The sequence below is a fragment of the Thermobia domestica genome, chromosome 2, assembly GCF_964235325.1.
Source record: "Thermobia domestica chromosome 2, izTheDome1.hap1.1, whole genome shotgun sequence".
NCBI lineage: Eukaryota > Metazoa > Arthropoda > Insecta > Zygentoma > Lepismatidae > Thermobia > Thermobia domestica.
Window position 1 is genome coordinate 256,797,064 of NC_137455.1, and position 7,120 is coordinate 256,804,183.

The window sequence follows — 7,120 nt, forward strand, 5'->3', positions numbered from 1 at the left end:
AACGTGCAGTGAAGCTCCATATACACGCGTACAAAGTCCCATATTTGAACTAGCTTTTTAGTATGAAATATTAAGCTTTTAATCAAAATTCTGTTTCCATGGAATTCCTTTAGATCAAACATATAACAAGTGATATATAACTCAATTTCAGTAAATATGTATATATACAGTAGCTATATATTAGGGTGCCCCTTATTTTGGGTAATTTCGTGTTGCGATGCGCACACCTTCCAAATGTATTCTATGTGACCCTAAACACGCATTAGTGAAACAGCAGCTCTCTACGAGAACGTTAACCCGTGCCGACTTGACAACGAAGTCCTTAAATGACGTTTCCACATTATAATATAATTAAGAATTTCCAACCGTGATAACGAAGAAACAAAAAGAGACAGAGAAACGAAACTTTGCACGAAGCAACTAGAGACAGGAAGACATCTGCCCGTGTATTGAAGAACATCACCGGATCCGCAAACTGATGATGATATTGAAAAGAAATTAGATCAAAATGGGGATGGACTGGATGAACTTGCATAAACAAAAAAAGACCAGAAATGATATTCCAAATGTAAAACTAGAGAAAGTGTGGGAAATATAAGTAAAAAATTAGTTGAATGCATTTCAGGCTATAAGTCAGATTTAAAAAGAAAGCACATAATAAAAGATGATGAATGCAACTATAAAAAATTCACACATCAGGTCATATAACATTTATTTAACAAACAATAGAAAAAATAACTAAGAGATTAAATAAAATATGATGAGATTATCATAGAAAATGAACAAAAATTTGAAAACTGAATATAATTGCAATACATATGTTTAAAAACTTAGAACGAGAGATAAGAGGAAAGAAAAATCGATAAAAATTATATATTATATATATTTTTTTAAGTCTGACAAGAAATCAGAAAAAATTACAACCTAAAATGAAATCTAATGAGAGAACAAATTAACACTAATGAAATACCGAGAACTAGAAGTTTACGTTCAGGTTTAATATTAAGTATATTTTAGTTTTCTTTTAGTGTTCTGAGTGAATTACATAAGACAGTGTAGTTATAGAACAGGTTTAATAAAGAAAACTTAAAATGACATAGGAGAAAAATATCAAAAATATTAAAACAACAAAGAGTGAAAAACAGAAACCATGAATAACCAAGACAATTATTTACTTCACTAATAATCTTTTTTTAATTTCTATTCTGGTTCTTCTCTTTTCAAGCTTTTGGTTCTTTGGGTTGCTGTTTGCTATTTATTTGGCTTAAATATAATATAAAATATAAAAATATAAATAAATAAATAAAATTATAGGGCGTGTCGCAAAAATATAACGTGTCATGCTATAAAATAGAAAACATCGTCTCATTCTATTTTAGTTTAAGTATATATATAAGAAATAGGAGAAAAATCAAACAAAAGATCAAAGAAGTAGAGAGAGAACAAGTCTCAAGAAGCAATTGAATTTGCCCTTAAAACTGTATGAAACAGCAAAGGCAGGGGGAAGTGAAGGCAAAAAAGGAAGAAAAAATGAAATCGACTTCCTCTGTTTGTTACCACATGACGTGAAAATGGATGACCCGTTTTGGAACATGATTAGTATATACTTCAATCTGGAGTTTAATTATACCCATCTTGATTAAAGGGTGTGTTCTAAGGAGAGCAAAGCGATTCAAAATTTCAGAGAAGAATAGGTTATCTCATGGGGTTTTATCATTATATTCTCATTGAAAGCGTATGCTAAGAGTGGTTCAAATATTTTCCAAAGTTTGTTGTCCTTGTGCAAAGAACTAGCATTGCAACTAGTCTAATATATAAAAATGAAACTAATTTTGTTTGTAATAGAATCACGAGAAACACGGGCTGCACGATTAAAATGAAGTTCTGGATATAATTTTCAACTACCTAGAGCAGTGTTTTTATCATGTTACTTTCATTAAAGCATATTTTAAGTGGACAGGGGTCATAATTTATGCGAAAATTTTAGTATCTGACGAGCTTATCAAGTTATAGGAACATCAAACTCTTATGTAAACTCTCCACCAAAAGTAAAAGAAATGTGTCTCTGTTTCTGAAAATTATGGTCTAATTCAGGGGCCAGGGAGCATTTTACATACTGAAAGCTATGTATCTATTGAGTGTCAAAAACTTACGCGACAATGGCTAATCAATTTGACATGAATATTGTAACATAGTTAGTAACTACTTCGAGATAGGCTTTTATAATGCCACTTTGCTTCAAGGTTGTATCCTAAAAGGGTGCAGGGATCAAAATTTAAGTCAAAAATATAGTATCATACTACACCTTCAAGTTAGGACGATGACATCCAGTAAATAAATTTCCCCCCGAAAATGAACTGACACGTGTCCCAACGTCCCAGTTTTAAGGAGAAAAGAGGGCAATTTCTATAACTGTTTTTTCCACTATTGATTGTGATTGCATCATGGGAAAACAGCTAAACTGTTTGAAACTAATTTTAAAATATAGTTAGTATCTACCTTTTATTATGTCACTTTGATTAAAGGGCGTAAGGAAGAGGTGATTCCAGAATTTATGCCAAAAAATAAAATATCTTATGCGATTTTATTCTTTCACTTTCATTGAAACGCTTAGATCAGTAAAGAAATTTGTGTTATTTATAGGGAAAGATACGTTATTAAAAGCAACATCCAAAAGATGGTTCAGTCGCTTTCATTCTGGAAATGTTGATATCAAGATGTCTTTCGAAGTGGGCTACTAATCAAGCAAAAGTGATTGATATTCTGGCAAAAGTTGAGCAAGACCTGCTTGTAAGCAGTCATGACATCTCCAATAATAAACGTCCATCATTAAATAGTGTTAATCATTTGAAGGCTACTGGCTACAGAAGGAAGCTCGGTGTTTGGTGTCACATGACTTGATTTAGAAACATTTACTCGATCGAATTACCCTCTATGATAAATGTTATGAAAGATTCATCGACATTTCGAGTGGAATACTGTAGTCTGCCGAGCTAAAATGGACTTTACACAGAAAGGAACGAAAATAACTTTATATTTTCAAATGGAAAATCAATGATTGAGCTCTAGTTGTAGTAGAAGAGACACGAATAATATTGGAGATAGTTAAAAAGAGAAAACAAAGTTGGATAGAATATTGTTCAAGAACTTGCGTTCTAATAGATTGGATAAAAGACAAGGTAGATGTAAAAATAAAAGAATTGAAGTATTTGACTGACAAATTGAAATGGATCAATTCAACTCAACATTAAGAAATTAAATGAGGACTATAGTATATGGAAAATTCTCAATTTAGAGAAAGTGGCCCACCAATAATGTTAGAATTATATTATAATTAGCCTGTCTGGCTAATTCATCTGGTATTGCTTTATGATGTAATATTGAAGATACCACTTTTCTGAATTTGATATCGATTCAAAAGAGTCAAACGCATCAGCAATATGTAGACGTCATCAGTTTTATCTTTGAACATCGTATTCAACTTGCTTTGACACTTGTTATCTCATATAGGTTTATTTTTTTTTGGCACGTTGCCGTTTGCAATTTACATTGTCAAATTGAGACGAGATATAAAGATAACCTTTTCTTGAAGAGCAAGGCTTGTTTTAGTTTTAATTTCCTTACTTCTCTTTGTAATGCAAACCAATTAAAACCGGTGTTATATTGTGGAATAGATTTTCGCTTTCGGTGTAGTTGATTTTAAAAATATATTTATAAAGTTTAACAGAATAGATCACAAAAGAGATTCGTGCTTTTTTTTTTAGCTAGGTGGAAATTAAAAGATAAGAATAGGAAATAGTTTAGTACAAAACTTGCAGCAGAAGCTCGCAGCCAAAACCTAGCCTCCTGAAACCTCACTGATTAAAAACTAAGCCTGGTCGAGATGTCGGCACCCAAAATTTTATAGATCAAAATCTTGCTAGATGAAACCTTGCCTACGACAAAATCTTGCTAGAACTATTTTTGTTTTCAGTGTAAAACATGTAACATCACTTTTTGTCCAGTATACACCTGTATATTCAAAAACATAATTACATTTCCAATATATCCTTAAAAAATAATAATTAGTATATTATAAATCAAAGAACTATGGTAAGAATATGATAAGCAATTTTAATAATGTTACATAGAGGAAATGGAATACTTACCAAGCTACTTTTCTGAATAGACTCTTATATTACTACCATTAAAAAACGCCTTCGCAGTTTCCGTTCACTAAATGGTTTTACTAAAGTAAGTCCGAATGAATAGGATTTTCTCTCATTTGCGTTTATTTGACAATTATAAATGTATTAATTTCAAAGCCTTAAAATTATTTTACGTTTAGGACCATTGTTAGTTAAATCTTTCTTTCCTACTATTACTGTTATCTCACTTTAACAATTTATGTTTAAATTTTTGACTCTATTAGCAGGATGATAGTCAATCGTGATAAACGTTTCGTAAGACGAATGTTAAAATAGTTATAAATTTAACGTTAAATTAATACATACTAATACTGTATCTCATTTAATGTTAAAATTAAAAATACACGAGGCAACAAATAATTGTCTATCATTGCATGCTAATAAAAGAACACCATAGACGAGTCCGAGACGGCTTGCAAATTTTCTCACAACATTTAAGAGGCAACTTTGTTTCCTTTTCCAATAGAATCATCACGGTCTATTAAAAATATCTCAGACCATTCCTCTGTTTCTTATATTCAAACGAATATGTATTTTACTTAATTCTAGAGCGCTTGTTCAAATTCGTCCCTCAATATCACACAATCTTTTTTTATTGTCACTTTGTTATATTTCATCCCCAACCATATGTGTTTAAACTTACAAGTTTGAATCTATAAATACCATGTGAGTGAGAGAAAATAAGAGTGTGATTATGAAATTGATATGAGACTGTTATTTCTTTAATACGAGAAAAACTTAAATTGAAAATCTTACTCAATTACGTCATGTACAGTCACTATTTCTGGTGTGAGTTGTGGTTTGCTTTCCAATAATACAATTCAAGTTAAGAAACCAGCTTTTAACGGTTAATTATTTTGTAAATTTTTAATTCAATCTGTTCAAAATTATCAATTAATCATTATCATAATAACTACTATAGGAGTGTGTATGGAGATAACTGATGAATGTAACCTCTCTATGTTTTTGTGGTCCTATACTTAAATTGTAACGAGTGCGAAATTAAGACAAATTACAATATGATTTTTTAAAAAGATTCAACTCTTTTTCACTTGAGTGGCTTATCTATGGTAGGTTTTAGCAAACCCATGATTTAGAAATATGTGCAAGTTCATGAATTTCTTTCCAATTTTATTTCTGGGCCTCGTGTATTTTTATACTTAAATTAGGAATATATTACAGTTTTATGTAATACGTATTTAGATATAAATTCCATAAAACACATTTGCTTAGTATTAGCTTTTTAAAAAGATATTGATATTTCTGATCTGGGATATCTGTTATATCAACGTTATATACCACAATAAAGAGGAAATACTGCCAGCAGTAGCGCTGTACAGTTTCGGATATCATCAGTCGGTAACATTGTAACTAATATGAATTGAGCATTAATATAACACGAATTTGATTGTCGGCCTGATAATATGCCATTGTGGCAAAGGAAGTTAAATAGTACAGAGCAAGCTCGTAACCAAATCACGATGGGTTTACATTTTTCCTTTAAATAAAAGAAATAAGTGAATAATATCATAGGAAAATTTTCTACTGTTGAATATGGGGCCGCGGTGGCTCAGTGATAGAGCGTTCACTTCTGGTGCTTGGGGTCCCGGGTTCGATCCCAGCCCCCGCCAAGTGAACTTTGTGGTGGACAAACACCGTGTGCGTGGGTTTTCTCGAGGTTCTCCCGTTTCCTCCCACTTTTTTCATTCCACCATTTCATTCATTACTCATCATCACTGTCTTCTTTAGCCCAACCGGCATAACCCTGGGACGTAAAACTCAAAGATTTCATTTCATTTCATTTCTACTGTTGAATGTTAATATGGATAAATCCTTTCTTGATGTGCTGGCAGAAAAATCGACGATTTTTGAATTTTCCACTACTTCTGCTGCTGCTACTGCTACAATTATTATTATTATTATTATTATTATTATTATTATTATTATTATTATTATTATTATTATTATTATTATACGAAGAAGAAGAAGAAGAAGAAGAAGAAGAAAGGAAAAGTAATAAATTATTTAGTGCTATTTTAGCTAGTGCAAACTTCAAGATTTCTAGTGAAATAAGTTATAACCTGAAATACTGTATCTCCCTCCCTGAGTACGAAACTGGCGCATAATACTTACACCAACTTATACCACAGAGTAAGCACGCTGAAGAAAAACCACAAAGAATTATTTCCAGGAAAGATTAAAAAAAAGAACACAACAAAATCGAATCTGTTTCCCGCTCTTGATATAGAACTACAGTATGTCTTATTACCTCCACAAGCTTTGTTACCTACTTTGGGAAGTCAACATTTGTATATTGCTAATAGGCTGTTTCATTTGACTCACAATGTGTAGAGCAAAAACCAGAGCTGTTGGAAAACAGAAACCAGAAATTATTGGTCTCACACGAATCCAAAATAATCGGTTTCTTCTTACCTGGGAAGATGCTGAATCATTTAGATACTAAATGCTCATTCCTCGATAGTCCAACAATATTTTGTAGTGATTTGGAATCATAAACATCTAATGTTCTTTATCAATTCTAAATATCCTTAGATGTTTAGAGGTAATGATGGCACTGTAATAACGTATTATGTGCGATCATCAGTTCGGTAGAATCAAGCAGTTGATATTTGATCATCTCAGTAACAGTAGAAAAACACGAAGAACTTCAGTTTCAGATGATAAAATACGTAAGTGTGGAAATTCCCGAAGACAAGGTCAACAAAGTACACAATCTACTACATGTATCTTGACGCGATTCGCAGCATCACGCGATAGAACTAACCTCATTAATACTTATGAAATTTGATAATAAAATCCTCTATGATATGTTTCATAGGTCAAATTTGCTAAAGGAAAGTTTATTGTTTCGCAACCTATGAGGAACGCAATATATACTAATTGTTTACTTCTTTTGGTTTAATTTTTACATC

At 31.6% G+C, this 7,120-nt stretch overlaps 1 protein-coding gene across 1 annotated transcript in view; it reads right to left on the reverse strand.

Moving 5' to 3' along the window:
• Positions 1 to 6,853, reverse strand: part of LOC145678455 (major facilitator superfamily domain-containing protein 12-like) — a 67,791-nt gene extending 60,938 nt beyond the window's left edge. The window contains exon 1 of the mRNA XM_081748609.1: positions 6,621 to 6,853. The gene's annotated coding sequence lies outside the window, so the exon portion shown is untranslated. The remainder of the gene's footprint in view (positions 1 to 6,620) is intronic.
• Between the last annotated feature and the right edge of the window lie 267 nt (positions 6,854 to 7,120).